The sequence below is a fragment of the Triturus cristatus genome, chromosome 1_2 (genome assembly GCF_964204655.1).
Source record: "Triturus cristatus chromosome 1_2, aTriCri1.1, whole genome shotgun sequence".
Lineage (NCBI taxonomy): Eukaryota > Metazoa > Chordata > Amphibia > Caudata > Salamandridae > Triturus > Triturus cristatus.
In genome coordinates, this window is record NC_140580.1 from 224,736,933 (window position 1) to 224,755,380 (window position 18,448).

General features: G+C 41.4%; 1 protein-coding gene across 1 annotated transcript in view; it reads left to right on the plus strand.

Annotated features, from left to right (window-relative positions):
- Window positions 1–18,448, plus strand: part of MYOZ1 (myozenin 1) — a 370,778-nt gene that overhangs the window by 44,370 nt on the left and 307,960 nt on the right. The gene's annotated exons all lie outside the window — the stretch shown is intronic.

Here is an 18,448-nt window from a genome sequence, read left to right on the forward strand (position 1 = left end):
ACAAAGACTTTATGTGAAAATATAACACAGTTCTGTAATAGGTTGCAAAGGGAACCCAAATACATCATCATGCAAAAAACTTGGAGGAGTGGAATGAAGTGCAAATTAAGCCCTAAGGCAGGATTTTATACTATCCTCGATACTGTGTTGCAGAGCTTTCAAGTTTCCCAGTCCCATAAGTAAGTAGCTCAGACATGCAAGAATTTTCTCTAAATTCGGAGACTTGCAGTCCTAGTTTTAGTTCAACAGGTCAACAAACCACTTCATGCAACAATAAAAAATCTGAAGTGGATGAGAAAAATCACACATGGGACTGTGAAACCTGAGAGATCTGATTTGGGTAGCACTCTTATACATTGGGCCAAGATGGGTATTAACTTACTACTGGATGAAAACACGTAGGCTCTCCTTATGAGTTGCCCATTTTGATTCTGTGACAGTACATGTTTACACAGGGATCAAAATTACAATTTAGTGATAATTACTGCATCCCCACAATGTTGCCAACATCAAGCCTGACAAAATGTACCATGGCAAAATGCCCAGTAAGTACTGGTACATCAAGATTTTGATGAGAAAAACACCAGAATCTGCATGTAATTTCCGATTTTGATAGGGACACTTATGATAGAAATATTTTCTTGGACCCAACAACTAGTGACCCCTGTGCCATCAGGATTTATCATAGTCAATATATTAACTCATCAGGCACCATGTCACGTGCAATGAGGGCTCCAATCAGTTTCTTGAATTTGCAGAGTGGGCTGGAACTTTTCAAAACATGGATAACATTTGGGTGCATTTCGAGAATAAAATACAGAGGAGAATTTCGGATTGTTAAGTTGCTTAGAATGAGATCTCCGTGTTAAGTCTCTACTGATCACAGCAAAATACCTCAAAATTGCCCGTTCAGAGTAAGCATGCTTTTTTTTTAAGAATGAAGAACAAATGCTGGGAGAAATATAAGAACGTACAACAATGCCCAGCAGTTACAATTTTTTTTATAATTGTGTAACTTCACCTCCATCTCGTGACAGTTATATAAGTAATTAACATGTCTAAAGAACTCTGATGATTACTTTGTGTGCAATCTCTCAAAGATGAATTGCAATAATCGGAGTACAAAGGTTGCTAGGTATGCACAGAAGGGTTTGAAAAACAATTTTGTGGAAGTAGGTCTCTTCAATAAGTACAGCAGGAGACATCAAAGTTGGGTTGAAGGAAGCTTTATGCAGGACACGAAGTTGCAGAGACCCCATCCAGACAAGGAACCAGCTTAATTGCCACACAAGCAGATCCAACCTAGTACCTGACAACGCACCCCACATTCCAGAACATAAAGAATGTGATACATAGGAATTTTCAGGACACCACACTTCCTCCCCCTCCACCATCCAAAATAAAGTTACAAACTTTGTACAAGCTTTACCAAGCCAAAATACATATAAGTGAGGTTAGAAGCAAGTGCCATACAACACAAGAAAAACAACGCAAAGAAATAAGTGAAACAGTCAACTGATACACAACTGAAACACATGACCACACAATGTAAAGAGCAGAAGACCTAAGAAACGTGCAAGTGGCGAGGAGTACGCTTCAAACGACAAGGCCTACCACCTCGTTCACTCACAATGGTATTTTCTGGAACAGGATCTTGAGCTGCACTAGAGGCAGCAGCAGGGGTGGATCTAACAGGACATTTCGCCGCTCTTCCCAAATTCCAGATTCTATGGTCACTGCTCTTTATAGCATTTTTGAAGACTTTATTCAGCTAAAAGGGCCTAACACAGGGCAAGACACTTCTCCTCTAATAAATTTATAAAATTCAAATGTCCATCAAATAATATGCCCAAGTACCTAAAGTGTGTGTCCCTATTGTATAGTTGTAGGGTTTGCTTGGCTTCTTCCCGATTTCCATAATATAGGATTTTGTGAGATTGGGTGACATGTCCAAATTGTTCATAAAAGTCACAAAGCCATCTATTAAGAGCTGCAAACCCTTTGGCGTGCAGGCAAGAAGTACTGCATCGTCGGCGTAAAACAGAACCGGAACCACTCTTGTGCCTATCCTCGGGGTATCTGCTTGTAAAGAACTCAGGGCGGAATCAAGGCCATTGATGTATAAAGTAAACAGGAATGGCGCTAGTATACAGCCCTGTCTAACGCCACTTGAGCACTTAAAATGTTCTGCTACCTTCCCCTCCTGAGTAAACAGTTAGATGCTATTACCTTTTGAGAAACACACATTATTATTTTTTTCTGAGACTAAATTAACTGTGAGGCACGTGCTAAATTTTCAAATGCCTAAGCTAATTGACAGAAGCATTTAATTACCTTTTGTTGTAAACACCTCCTTCAACTGAAGTCTCCAATCTAATTGAAGGGAGTTGAAAGAAATAAAGGACTTCCTGTTTCCAAGCACCAAGCTTCCTGATTAAGAAAATAAACAAAAGACATTCAAACTACATCCATTAGAAGAAATATATTCATTATTTAAATATACTATATTGACTGAAATATATTAAACAATTTCATTGAATTATATTAATAAAGTAACAAACAGACATAGAAAGATTGTTTAATTATAGCTTGAATTAATACACATCAAAACATGACTGGAGAAGAAACAAGCAATGAAGTTGTTCTAAATATGAATTCAGATATATACAATGAGGAAGATACTACTGAAAGCTTTTTAAGTACTATTTTCAGAAGGCCATTACCCTTCAGTCTGTCTGAACAAGAAAATATTGCACAAAGATGGGAAAAGGAGATTTAACCATTTTCTAAAAGCAACATGTAAAAAAAACTCAGATGAACAAGCAAAATATTTATTACTTAACCTTGTAGGTGATGATGTTGAAGACTTAATAACTACATTTCCAGAAGTTAAAAAAACACCTATGAAGGGATTATGAAATGTTTAAATGCGAAGTTTGACCCTCAGAGAAACTTAGATTATGAAAGATTTAATTTCAATTTAGCATGTCAACAAGAAAATGAAACAATGGATAACTATGTTACTAGACTTAAAAAACAAGTTACATTTTGTGAATTTGATAAATTCAACAATGAAGAAGCCATTCGACTAAGAATAATACAAGGTTGTAGCTCAATAAAATTTAGAAAAAAACTTTTAGAAAAAAATATGATTTACAAGAAATAATTTGCATGGCAAAAACAGAAACACAGACTCAAAAACATGCTGAAAATATGGAAGAAGGTAGAATTAAAGCAATTGAACAGATCAGAGAAATGTCAAAGAAAACAAATATTGAAAAAAAAATGAAACACAGTTTAGAGGAAAAATATTATGCTACAGGCATGGATTTCAGTTCCCACATTAAAAAAAATGTCCAGCAATCGGACAACAATGCACAGAATCCAGAGGATACAATCATTTTGCAAGCGTTTGCAAATTTAAAAAAGAAAATAAAGAGAGTTGGAAACAAGTTAATCAAATTTAAAAAAAATTGGAAACACAAAATACATAAGACATATGGAAGAAGTTGAAGGAGAGTCTGAAGAAGAATTTGAGCAATCAGAAAAGCTATATATGATGCAAGAAACTAACATCATGCAAGAAAATAGCATTTGTCAGCAAATTAATATGATTAAAAGAGAAAATATTTAAAAAAACACTTCTGTAAATTTATTAGTTGGATCACAAGAGGTTCCTTTTGTCTTAGACAGTGGAGCAACATGTATCATAATGTGCATAACTGAATATATGAAAATGAAAAAAACAACCTGTATTGGCACCATCAAATGTTAGTGTCTTTCAATGGGGTGCTAAACGTCCAGTTCTATGCCTAGGAACATTTGAAGAAACTCTACAATATGGAGATACAAAAAGTAAAGAAGATATACATGTGTTGCAAGGTGAAGTCCCAGGTCCTTGTTTATTAAGCAATGTAACTGCTCAACTAATGGGTCTATTGGCAATGAATTGTAATATTTCAACAGATCATCCAATTTTAGAAATATCCTAAATTATTTGAAGGACTAGGCAAATTTAAAGGAAAGGAAATTACTTTACACATAAATGAAGCAATAAAACCAACAGCACAAACACATAGAAGAGTTCCAATTCACATGCAAGGAAAAGTTGAAAAAGAAATAAAATCACTACTTGAACAAGATATAATTGAAGAGGTAACAGGCCCAACACCCTGGGTAAGTCCTATTGTCATTCTTCCAAGAAAAGATACTGATGACATCAGAATATGTGTGGACATGAGGATTACTAATACTGCTATTGAAAGAGAACGTTGAATGACATGATAAGTACCATAAACGGAGCAACAGTATTTTCAAAACTTGATTTATGCAAAGGTTATCATCAGTTAGTAATCGATAATCAAGATATATCACAACATTTTCAACACACTTGGGATTATTTAGGTACAAGCGGTTAAACTTTGGAATTTGTTCCGCAGCAGAAATTTTTCAAGAAATTATAAAGAACGTTATAAGGCCAATACAAAATTGTATGAATTACAGTGATGATATTTTGGTCTTTGGAAAAACACAAGAAGAACATGACCAGGCATTAGATAAAGTATGTCAACAGCTTGTAGAAGCTGGATTAACTGTAAGTGGAAAAAAATGTCAAATAAATAAGAATGAATTAAAAAAATTTGGCCACATATTTTCAGAAAAAGGGATGAGGCCAGATCCTTATCCCTTGAATGTAATGCAGAGACCAAAAGATGTAGCAGAACTGAGATCTTTTCTTGGAATGGCAAGTTACTGCGCAAGATATGTAAAACAAAATGTGCAACTGTAAGTTCACCTCTAAGAGAATTAACAAAGAAAGGAAACACATTTCAGTGAAATATTGACTGTGAACAAGCATTTCAAAAAATAAAGATGGAAATAACAAATGCAGCAAATTTAAAATATTTTGACCCAAATCTATGTACAGAACTAATAGTGGATGCCAGTCGTGTAGGCTTAGGGGCATTATTAGTACAACATAAACCTGGAAGAGAAACTCCAAGCTATGTAATCTCACATGCTAGCAAAAGCTTATCTGAAATAGAGCAGAGATATTCTCAGCCTGAAAAAGAAAGTTTAGCTGTTGTTTGGGCATGTGAACATTTTCATGATTTTATTTATGGAAAATCATTTGTGATTATCACTGATCATCAGGCACTAGTGTCTATTTTTGGAAATCCGAAAATAAAAATGCCACCAAGAATTGAAAGGTGGGGAATGAGACTCATGGATTATGATTTTAAAATTATTCATAAACCAGGAAAAGAACACAATCCTGCAGATTATTTATCCAGGCATCCATCTAAAACAATGGATGAGCAACAATTAGAGGTGGAAGAAAACATACATTTTATAGTAAGATCAACGGTTCCAGGAATTGTTAGAGAAAGTGAACTAATTGAAGAAACAAGAAAAGACAATACTCTACAAGAAGTAGAATAAATTTTACATGGAAACAAGTGGAGATTGATAACCAATGGGAGTCAATTTCGAATGAATGTAAAAAAAAATGATATACTAGCATTCAAGAACATATGTTCAGAACTATCAGTGACTTCATCAGGAATATTACTCAGAGGAACTAAAATAGTAATACCAGAAAGTCTTCAATGTCGTGTGATTGATCTGGCTCATGGAAGTCATTGGGGTGTCTCAGCAACAAAACATTTTCTAAGAGAAAAGTTATGGTTTCCAAGGCTAGATAAACAAGTAGAAGTTGTCCAATCTTGTTATGTCTGCCAATGCACTGTGAAAGAAAAAGGAATTGAAGAACTACACATGTCGGATCTACCAGATACTGTATGGTCAAATGTAGCAGCAGATTTATATGGGCCATTAGATTCTGGACATTATTTGCTAGCAATAGTAAATGAGTATTCTCGCTTCCCAATTGTAAAATTAATATCTTCTACATCCACTTCAACAGTACTTCCAGTATTAGATGAAATATTCTCGACATGGGGAATACCTAACATATTGAAGACAGACAATGGACCACCATTTAGTGGAGAGGAATTTGGAAAATGTATGAACTATTTGGGAATAATACATAGAAAGGTAACTCCAATGTGGCATAGAGCAAATGGAATGGTAGAAAGATTGATGGCAACAATTAAAAAAGCAGTACAAAGAGCGAAACTCTCACAAATTGCAATAAATCAAGCGTTATGTGAAGTTTTAAGGGATTATAGAAATACTCCACATGTATCAACTGGAAAATGCCCTTCAGATTTAATGTTTGGGCAATCAAGACGAACTTGCTTACCACAGTTGCCTTTAAATCCTCCAAAGGTACACAAAGAAGTAGTAGAAAAAGACAAAGAAGCAAAAGAAAAAATGAAATTTTACGCGGAACAAGGAAAAATGTATCAAAATCAAGACGATCAAGTTGGTGATCTTGTACTAGTTCGGCAACAACAAGTTAAAAAATCACAAACTAGATTTCACCCAACACCTTTGGAAATTATAAAAATACAAGGTACAGCGATGACTGCAGAAAATTAAAATAGAACAATAACAAGAAATAAGTCTTTTTTTAAAAGAATTACACAAAATACTAAACACTCAAATGACCAAGAAGATAGATGGATACAGAGAAAATCGGAAAGAATTTCAAGAAAACCAGAAAGACTAATTGAACAATTTTAATGCATTTACTCTATCTATATTGTTTTACTTTGTTTGATTTGTTTTAGGGGAGGGGGGAGAATGTAATAATGTGTAAATGACACTGTGATGATGTCATTCATTCTAAAAGAATGTTAAGGGAAGAATGTACAAGGGACATTCAGTCGAGATACTGGGTTGAGCATGGAAGCTGATTTACGATCTCCATTAAAGGATATTATTAAATCACATTTCCTGCCTTTGGATGACTCCTTTACAGGACTCTCAGAAGACTATCCGCTGTCAGAGCGATGTTCCTGAAGGCATCATTAATTCGACCTCTTGCACATCTGAATATAGACATGTCCAAATATCCTGCTTAGCTCTATTAAACAGAGAAAAGTTCAAAGTGCCAGGGTCAATCTGGGCCCAACGCAGCCTCCTGCCTTGATCCATTGCCAGAATCGCCATACCCCCTGCTAATCTATGTGGAACTATAGAGTGATGTGACGTAGCCAAACCTAAAATCAGAGGGTTATGGTCACTAAACCCACTACATTGAATGTTACAAAAAGCACCTTATCAGAGTACTAGATACAAAAATGTAATCGATAAACGACGAACATCCTCTCCCTTTAAAGGTCGGGTTAACCAAACTGCCCTGGCTGGTAATGATCTGATCCATCGTGTGGGTTAACCCATAGATATTTAATATGTCACTCAATTCCTGCCCCTCCTGTGTATGCTCCAAGTGTGGTCCCTTTCTTAAAGTTCAAGATGACCAATTGCCCTGAGACACCCTCAATCTTGGGCACAGGTGGCAATTAAAATCACCCACCAAAATCAGTTGTGACTGTGCCAACCCTCTCTCTTGTGTATACTCTATCTGTGTATTTAATCCTTGGAGACTATTCGCACCATGCAGTTGTGACCTTGCATTATAAATATTAATTAAAACTAACCTGTACATGTTGTTAGAGAATTTGAGACCCAGGGCGATGTCCGATTCCCATGCAAGATTCTTCCAGCTGCCCTGAATACCCAGATCTACAAACATAATCAAGCCCCCCCACTTACACGTCCTGAGCACGACCTTACTGCTGGGCAGAAGAAGGTTTTGTATCCTTTAATGTAAAAATTGGTTCCTGGCTCCCATGTCTCCTGCAGGCAAATTATTTGAAACTTCCATACGTACAGGAGCCATTGCTCGTCCTTAAATTTACTCGGCAGTCCTACTATATTCCATGACAATATTTTTATATCACCCCCATTGCTCCCTGTCCTGGGGTCCACACGCGGAGCACTGCTAGACATGGTGACAGACAACTCTGTTTTATCTAACTCGCAGTTGCTAGAGTTCCTACCCTCATGTATAATTTAAGGTGTTATCCCCTGTTTGAGCTCTTCTCTCTAGCATACTGTGCCCCTATTAATCAGAGAAGTATCGTTGACTCTGCCCTCCCCCTCCCCATAGCGTAGTAAATCAATATCATTCAAATCCCTCAATGGGGCAAATGAGTTACTTAGAGCGACCAGCCTACCCCCCCAAATTATTTCCTCCCCTTGTCCTGCATAACGTTGAGGGAAATTACAGCTGGGTGGTGGCCTATAAAAAAAGCCCAATGGTAGTACTTTAATGCCTGACTCTTCTACAAAAGAGCTGGGAGGATGAGCAAGAATCTTGTGAGCTAATTTGGAATATCTAAGCGTGACAATCACGCTATCTCCTTGGAAAGCTTTCCTCAACCTCCTGATCCATGAAACACTCCTTGCTATCAAAATGTGCCGGTGCTCTGAGATATTAAACCTGGTATACTTGCCCATCCAGTGCGCCACTTTATTAATTAACTGCACAGTAGGTTCGTCGTGTGCATTATTGTGCTCTGGTACACCTGTCAGGACAACTGTATAAGGGCAGCATGCAGGTGGAAGGTCTATTATTGGGAAGTCTCGGCTACTGGGAGCTGCTAAAATGTGTTCCCCACTCAATTGCTGACACTCATTTTGTTCCCTGGTGGCCCTTTGTCCACCCTCCCTCCGACACCGTATCTAATCCCACTGCCCCTCGCCCAGAGGACCTTAGGCCTGGATTCCCAATCCGAGCCTCAGGCCTTGATACCCCCATGTTGATTTGGGAGGTATATATAGGTTGGCGTTTCAACACCGGTATCTGTCCATGGGTTAAGACCCCCAGCAGATGGCACCCCTGGTGAAGGCCCTCCCGCCACAGATGGTTTAGGTGCTTTGGTGGCCACAGCAGGTACTTGGTCTAAGCAATTACAGCAGCATACCCCACAGGAATGTACTATTCTACTTGACCTTTCGATTTGAGACAATATTTCCTCCATTATTGATAATTTACATATTAATGGATTCAAAGGAACAGTCACCAAAGTTTCCAGTCTTTTCCACTGGTCAGAATGACCATTAGTGTCCTACGGGGTGTCGATGTTGTTACGAGGCATAGGATTCATTATAGGACCTTGTGTGGATTCTGGAACCATAATTTCAGGGATAGAAGGTTTGGCTCCTTGCAGCTTAGATTTAGACCTTTGGTTTTGTCTTGTCAAGGCACCTCCCCTACTTCGTTTGGCAGGAGGTTCATTGTTGCTAGCTGTTGTCGATCTTGCCAGGCTACCCTTTGACATTTTTTGGGATCTAGTAAAGACCTCACTGGTACCTGGATCAGATGCTGTTACAAACATAGTAGGAGCCAAATCTTCTAGATGGGGTAGAGGCGAAGCCACAGATGTAGTAGGCACTTCTTGCACTGGTACAGCCTCACCCCCCCTTGAGACTAAGTCAATACTAGTAAAATCTTCTGCGATGTCAAGGACCAAGTCTGCCCGGGTTGATGTAGAATCTTACTCCCCCCGGTCCTGTCCAATCTTGGGCCTTCGGCATGCAGATGCTCAGTGGAAGTTTGGGGGCGCACGGGTGACTTGGCCAGACATATACGCCCTATTGAGGATCGCTTTTGGGTGGCAAGGGTGTCAAGGGAAAGTCTCTTTTCCATGAGCTGTATTTCCTGTGTCAAAACTGACTCAGCCCTTGTTAACAATGCATCAAGGGTCCCTACAATACCACCTCCCATGGTCGTACAAGTATCCTTGCACTTCCCCATGTCTCTAATTACTCTGTAACTTTGAGGGGCAAATATATGTAGCCAGTACCTTGGTTGGATGAATCCAATCCCGGCGGACCAATGAAAGAGAGTGGGCCCAGCCCAGCATCCGCCAGGCTTTGATGGGCTTTGCCCGGGCGTAGCCCCAGCGCGCCCGCACGCGTCCAGCGCTGCAGGAGCCCACAGCCAAATTTATAGTGCCTCCTGGCGCTTACTGCTGACAAGAACGGCTGAGCACCGTGGTGACAGGCAGACAGGCTGGGCGCAGTAGTCCAGAATGCAGCTGGAGCTGGAGGCAAATGAAAGCGGGTCCTGTGCTGCGGAAAGCCCGCGGCCGAATTTAAAGCGCCTCCTGGTGCTCACTGCTGACAAGAATGGCTGAGCGCCGTGGTGACAGGCAGGCAGGCTGGGTGCAGTAGTCCGGAGTGCAGCTGGAGCTGGAGGCAAATGAAAGCGGTCAATTAGCAATGACCATAGCTTTGTTCTGTTGACCTAGTTGAGGGCCGATGCCAGGTCCATAAATGCCAGATGCATCTGCCCTCTTTTAGCTACTGTATTTTTACAAATTAACAGGTGTAAAATAATGTACTGATCAAGAATGCCTTTACCCCTCCTAAACAAGTATTGCAAACAGGAAATAATTTATTTTTTTTGCTTCAGCCAGTTTGATAGTCTAGACAAGATCAACCTACCCAGGACCTTAACTGATGAATCAATGAGGGAAATCGGCCTAGAGCACCTGGGGTCCGGCCTATCCCCCCTTTTATACACTGGGATAATGATATATCATCTCCAATAAGAGAGAGGAAACTTTCTCCGTGCCACATTAAAGACATGTGTTAATGTTTTTGCCCAAACCAGTGGGTCATGTTTAAAAATGTCAGCAGGGACCCCGTCCAGCCCCGGGGCCTTGTTCTCAGTCATGGCTTGTATGGAGATCTTTACCTCCTCCACTGTAGAACAAGGGTTAGAAACCTCACTCTGTGGACCCAATGGTAGGGTGGGGGGAGACTCTTCTGATCATCAATAGATGTCAAGTGTCTTACCCAAGCATCTACAGGGATTGTGCAATCTACTATGCTGTTTGCTACTCCTGAAAAAAGATTTGGTTAATGATTTCCCCAAATGAGGTGCTATTACTAAGGGTATCAGGGTTCAAAAGATCCTCACAAGCTTTCTCCTTGATCTCTCTCTTACAGGATGCTATAGTATGTTTTTAATATTTCCAGCTCCTAGCTATCTCCACCCTATCTTTAGGGACTTTCGTTAGTGCTGTAATCAGATTCTGATGGGCACTTGAGTAGTTTAAGTCAAACCATCTCTCCCCAGTATAAGTCTTCTCTCTGCTAGTGGCCCTAAGATTAATCTTGATCTTTTCATTAATCCTTCTGCATGTATTAAAAGCTTGTCTTTCCCAGTGTAGCTCAGACAACACTGAAACTCAACATCACAAGTTGAATGAAGGGTGTTAAAAAGGAGTCATGTAAAGTCTTGTTCCATCTTAACCTGCGCCTCTGATCCTGTGGCGCAATATCACTGTTGCTTGCTCCAGCATTTTTAAACAAAGTAAGTGGTCTCCCTTATTCCAAAAATTGGATTGGGGTTGTGGTCTCTAAACTCTGACCACGGCACATTAAAACTACATTTAAACTGGGCTAAATAGGCTGACAAAAACATATAATCAATAGCCGTATTTGCCCCCTCCCTTTAAAAGTAGGAATAATGGACCTTTCCAGACCCTCTCTTGTTGAAACCAGATCAAAATCAGCCTAAACCTCATCAAGGGTACTTCCTTTGGTCGAGTGTTCGAAGTTATCACCCCAAATGGGGTCTAAATCTGGGTGGCTTTCATAATCATTGCACACTAGCGAACATAAGTGTAAATTTAAATCACCCACTAAAATATCCGACTAGGATGATATGTGCTTTCCCTTAAAAGCTTTTAAAAATGACTTCAAGGTGCATAGACGCTCTATAGTAAATACCCAATCAAAAGAATTTTGAAAATGTATCAGCAACGACTTTGTTAAACCATCAAAATCTAAAGAGATTACTATGGCCCGTAGCAATTTGGGAAGTGGTACACCTTGAACTCAGGGATATCAATGTGAGGAGACCACCCTTCACCCTGACACTTTTCACTGGTGAGAAAAAGGAGATGTACCCATCTAAATAAAAAACAATTGTCTGGGTCACATGTCTCTTGTAATCTCACAAGCTGGCATTTTCTAATAACATCTAACCAGGGCACATTCTTTCTCTTGCTATCCAACCCAGCGATATCCCAGCTACATATTTTTAAAAGGGAAGGTTGTTTTTCAGGGTCATCCGTCCTCATATTCACACTACCAACTGGTAGCCCAACCATATTCTGTGTGGGGCTCACAGGTACAGAAACAAGTCAATCATTTTCACCCAAATCACCTAATGGCTGGACTCTGTTCCTCACCTCCACTGGTGAAACAATACGTCTAATGGGTGGATCCACCTGGTCATTATATGCATATGTATAAGCTTTATCTCAACAACTCATGTTATAAAAGCTATAAAAACACCAGTTAGTATAAAAAAGAGATATAAAAAAATAAACAACTCATGCAACAACTTGTTACAGTTAAATATGTACGAGCAATTCGTCTTATGCGTAGCTGCAACAGAGGGGCAATATGAAATTTGACAAGTCAATGATAAAAAGCAGTTTTAAAACAGCGATAAAATGATAAAACATACAATAAAACAATATGATGAGAAGAAAACACATCACAGTGTTTTCACGTTTGGAGCCTTTACAGGTGGATCCAGTTCCCAATACCCAAGGGAACTTATTATTGATTGCTCGAACCCTCCTCGGGGCAACATTGCAAAGAGGCTATAAACGCTAAAGTGCATGTGCATAACATATAGCTATGAACTTAAAATACCACCCAGTGAGCCCTTATGTGGCTATGTGTAGCCCTACTCCTGGGGGATACTATGCCGTTCCTACATGAGCCTTCTGTCTTATAAGCCATGCATGGCTTAAGAACTTGGCCACTCTGCGAGCAAAAAGTGGTCTAGGGTCTGATCCTAAATGCGCAAGGTGTCCCAATGGTTCTGTGTGCCCAGCTGCCGGCAAATTGGTGTTAGCCCTTTCAGCCTCAGTTTGACATATGGATAAACAAACATAACATGGGCAACACTTTCCACCGGGTTCTTGCAGCATGGACAATCCTTAGATTGGTTGCGTGGGTGCCAATTGGCTGTTACCTCGCAGACAGGAAGTGTTCCAAACCTAAAATGGTTGTACAACATCCTGTCCCGAGGGACCTGGATTATGTCTAGGTAGGATTCCAGGTGTCTATTCTGTTTGTGGAGATGGAGATGGAATTCTGCAGTTAATCTCCCCAAGTTAGGTTTACTGGTGGTCCACCCATTCCCAATAATGTCGTTTGAGCAAGTCTTTCCTCGGTGGATCCTGCATGGCCCACTGGGCTTGAAGGCCAAGTGCAGACATCAGCTTCCTGGCATTAGTAATCCAGCCTACCTTATTGTATCCAGCTGGATAACCTCAGACAGAGCTTCCGCATAAGGTAGAAGCTCAAGGGTCTGCCCAATGCAAGCCCAAAAAAGCAGCGGGCGAAGCCTCGCTATGTCACCGATGAAATGCCTACCCATGTCGAGCATTAGGGGAGTGAGTGGAATAGTTCAGGGCAGCATCCATAGATCCCTTAGGAATTCATGCTCGAGAGATCATGGATCTTATAAAATCCCCACAGCTGTACATCATACAGAGCAGTACCAACAGCCGTTGCGTTCTAGACCTGAAGGGCTGGGGCTACCGGTCCACTATGAGACTTGCGATGCTCCTTTCCCAGTGAGCCTGTTACTCGCTTATGGCCCAACAGCATCTTATTTAGGTGGGGCTTCCATGACATTTTGTCTGAGAGTCGCACACCGAGATAGTCGAAGGTGTCAACTCTTTCCAAGGGAGTACTACTTAGCAAGCGGCTGACTTTGTAGGACTTGGTTTTAGACGTGTTAATAACCAACCCCCTAGTGTCGCAGAAGGTGTGGAATCTAATACGTAACCACTGCATCCACGCTGGGGTCTTCGACACCAGCAGGGTGTCAACTGCAAACTAGAGGGTCGGGACCTTATCGCCCCCCAAGTTTGGTGGTCTGCTGGTTCTTCTTGCAGAAAGCTCACCACTCCATTCATGTCGAGAGAGAATAGAGTGGGAGCCAAGACATAACCTTGTCGAACTCCCCTACTTACTGGGATGTTATGCGTCTGTTGCCCCTGAGCCTCCCCATCTAACTTGTGCGTAGTTCCCTTCCTGTAACTGAACTACCAGATTAAGGATAGGTGGCAGAATGCCCATATCTTTTAGCGCCAACCATAACTTGCCCCTGGGGACTAGATCAAAGGCAGTCTTTAAGTCGATGAAAGCTAAGTAAAGACTTCCTTTGCAATTGGTTACCACTTGCCAATAGAGGAGCAGAATCTGAAATGCCTGATCAATAGTCCCAGTCTTTACCCTAAAGCCAACATGGTGCTGGGATAAGATTGCATTCTCGACCTCCCATAATTGGATCCTCTGCAGCACAGCTCTGCAGAAGACCTTCTGTAGGGCATGATCAGGCTAATGGGTTTATAGTTTGAGGGTTAATCTCTAGCTCCTTTTTTAAAAATTAGGACCACCTCTGCGCCCTTCCTAGACTCAGGGACTGGGGCACCGCTAGCTATTGCATTAGACAAAAAAAAATGTAACAAGTCCAGTTTGGAATATCAGCTAGAAATAGGTCCCCCGGGATTCCATCAGGGCCTGCAGCTTTGGACAGCACTATTCTACCTATTGCGGCCTCTATTTCTCCCAAGGTGGAAAAAAGCATCATCCACGGGGATGCTGTAGAGGTCCGCCACTCTGGACATGTCTCCAGAGGTTGTATAGAGATTCCAGAAGTACTGATGCCATTCCTGCCAGTGATAAAGTTAGGGGGTGATTGGGCTCCTGAGCTACTACCCCAGGCAACTAAAGACCAGAATGACTTTGAGTTCTTCGCTGAGCTGGCTTCCTTAAGCTGCTGCCAGCAGGATTCATCCCAAGCCTTTTTTGCTAAGCACATGGTAGTCTAGATGCTTTAATCAGAGGGCCGTTCTTAGCTTTAATTGCTAAAGCTAGAAGGGATCGCTCGCATCGACAATCCTTTGTGTACCACAAGTGTGTTTCCCTTGGTGAAATGCTGAGCTTCTGTTCGGACCTAGGGCCTAGAAAGTATGAGTTACATCGGTTGAAAGTTTACGAGTGAGCCGTGGCTACATCAGCCATTCCTCATTTGCTAGCAACCAGGGACTGAAGCTCGGAAGTGCCTACTAATACGTCATGCATGATGAATCCTTTAATCTTGTTTTCATGTAAAGCGACCTTATGCCATTTTAAGGATCTCTTGTCATTGGAGGGAAGGACCTCTCCGGTTTAGGAAGGGGGTGGACTGTGCATGAAATAGTTGGATGCTTTCCACAAAGGGTTCATACTTAAAAGCAGAGGATTATGGTCACTCTCTGTTGTTGGACCCACTTTCATGTCTACCAAATCTCTCCAAAGCCTCACATCAAGGAGGATGTAGTCAATGCGGGACGGATAGCTGACTCTGTTATATGTGTATGCACTGTGATTGTCCAACGGGGTTCTACCATTCACTGCTACCAGACCAAACTCAACATTAAGAGCATTAAGATGGAGCGCCGTCAGGGTCCATCTTTTGACTGGGGGTAGGTTTAAACAGGGGACAGCCCATTTAAGGTCCTTATCCTCTTTGCCTAATAGATCTTCTTTATCAAGGGGCTCAAAAATACTATTGAAGTCACCTGCTACTATTACTCTTGAGTGGGATGAACATCTAGCTAGGCTTTCTTCCAATAGGATGAGAGTAGGTGAAACTCTGCCCCCTTTAGCCCCCCTCACATGAACGTTAAACAAATCAATGGAGTCTCCCCCCAAGGGTCCCTTAATACTAATCCCCAAGATATTTAGGCTGCAGCTAGAATGAAGGGTAATCTGGCACCCCAATGCAATGCCCACCCAAATAGTCGACCCCCCTGCTGGGCGCCCTCTTCCTATTGTTATTGCTGATAGGCAGAAGCATGCAAAGCCTGATTTAAATAGGGGAACTTAACTCCAAGTCTCCTGAAAAATGCAGATGCCATATCCCTCAATTAGAGCATTCCAATGAGGGAGTGACATTTCGCTGTTTAGCCCAGCCACGTCCCAAGATATTATCCTCAGCTGACAATGGGAATCCAGGCTAGGAAACAACACAGCATTTGGGTTGGAGGGTCAATGGTTGATAGGGGCCTGGGTTGGTATTTGAAAATTGTAGACCGTGCGGGAGTGCACACTCTCTGACCCACTGGAATTGGTAGGGGAACTGCTTGCTCTAACTTCTAGCTGAGAACCATCCTCCCTTAGGTGGGTCCCCTTCTTCCTGGCCTCATCACTTGGGCAGAATTCTACATGGGAGAAAGGAGTAAGGCATGGTCTAGGGAACTGGTGGTCTTCCTTCAGGAGTCAGTCATTAAGTTCTAAGGTAGAACCACTCAGTCTTCCGCCCAGAAGTGGAGATAGAGTTAACTGGTGGGGTATAGTGCGCTTAAACTGGATTGAAGAGGCAGCAGGAGAGCAGGTTTGGTATTCTAGGGTGAGGAGATTCTCGGCCAAATCTAGCTCTTTTAGTGTAAGCTTGATGCAATCAAATGATTGAGCTGGTAATGTGCATTTGCATGCCCTAAGGATGTCATCACGACTCACCGAATGGCAACCCCCGACGTGACAGATCCAGTAGATCGCTTTGTTGATCAAAGAATCTTCCCACTCATGACCCTTCCTTGTGCAAAGTTTTGAGACATTAACCATAAAGATTTTCTGGGCGGGTAACAGACATGGAAGAACTGGTTGTATTGATTGATTCCTGCCATATTTTTATAATGATTACCGCCGAGACAGGTTGGTATTGCTAGTTCCAGAGCGATTACAGGGGCAATGAACAACCGTTGGATTAAAGGGATGGTTAGCTTGACCGGCAGTGAGTTAGGAAGATATTTGAGTGCAGGGAATGGTAACAGGGTGTAACTGGAGGGGCCCATAGGATGCAGTATCCATTTGGCGTAAATTGGACAGAAAGGGCATGGGGTGGTTACAATTAGTTTGTGTTTCATTTCCAATCATGGGTTTTGCAAACGATGTGGGTGGTGAGCCATTCTGTAATAACTAATTTAACTAATGTAGTCAGGCCATCAATCATTACTCTCAAGGCCCCTACTTTGGCCATGAGGTCAGTGATACATTGGTGGGTATTCAAATTCAGAGGCTCTAGGTTTGAAGTGGGTGTAATCACGTTGGAAAGCACAAGAGGCTGTTGGAAAAGGTCTTCATTAGGCTCATCGGGCAGATGAACTTGAAGGGCCCGATTCACAGAACTAATCTGAGACAAAATCCTAAACTTACTACTTTTGGTTTTCACAGAAGGCACTTAGTAGTAGTAAAGTTAGGATTTTGTCGACAAACTTAAGACAGACTTAAGACAAACTTAAGACATACTTAAGACAGACTTAAGACAGAATTAAGACAGACTTAAGACAGACTTAAGAAAGACTTAAGACAAACTTAAGACAAAATTAAGACAGACTTAAGACAGACTTAAGATAAAATCCTAACTTTACTACTACTAAATGCCTTCTGTGAATACCAAAAGTAGTAAGTTTAGGATTTTGCCTCAGATTAGTTCTGTGAATTGGGCCCGAAGTCTATGCTGTTCCTGAGGCTTCTTGAAAAGGGGACAAGCTCTACCTCAAGCCCTTGGAGAAACTCATGAAAATAAGATGCAGAATGTCTATTCTAGCTCTTTCACTGTCCAAGACAGAAGCAGCAACTGCAGGCCAACACAGCAAGGCACACAGCAAAGTGGTAGTCTCTCTTCACAGCTTTTACAGCTATTTTTCATGGCAGGTTTCTTTATCCAAAAGTGTTCTAAAGTTCCGGGGTCTGAGCCCCAATATTTCTACCACATTTCCCTTCGAAGTTCTGTGATATTGGCACAAACAAAGTTCTCCTGGCACACATAATCCAGTACTGTCAGGCCAGGTTGACTACAGGAGATGGCGACAGCATTGTGAAAGGAAGACACAGTTCATTCAGGTGCATGTGGAAACTCCTCACACCAGTCTACATGCAGTACAGACCCATTAGCCAGACTATGCGTCACCCAGTAAAGGCAGGACACACTTCAGCCCCCTTTGTATCCCTGTCTAGTGTGAATGCACAAACCAGCCCCTGTCAGTCTAAAACCTAGACAGTGAATACACAAACCGGCAGAGGCACCTAGATGGTTAGGCAAGAAAATACCACTTTCTAAGAGTGCTATTTTAAATACACAGTATAAAAATCACCTTTTCTAAAAGATGTATTTTTAAACCCTGAGTTCAGGCATACTAAACTCAATTTTTTTATCTTGTCCCCATTGGAAGCTATGCTTGAAAGATGTTACAAAGCAGCTCCTATGTTAACTTTTGAGACAGATAGTCCTGGAAGAGTGAAAAACGAAATGCACAGTATTTCGCTATCAGGACATGTAATACTCACCAGTAAATGCCCTACCTTTCCCTCACACTGCACCCTGCCCACAGCTGTACCTTGGGCCGACCTTAGGGGTGGCTTATATGGGAGAAAAGGGAAGGTTAGG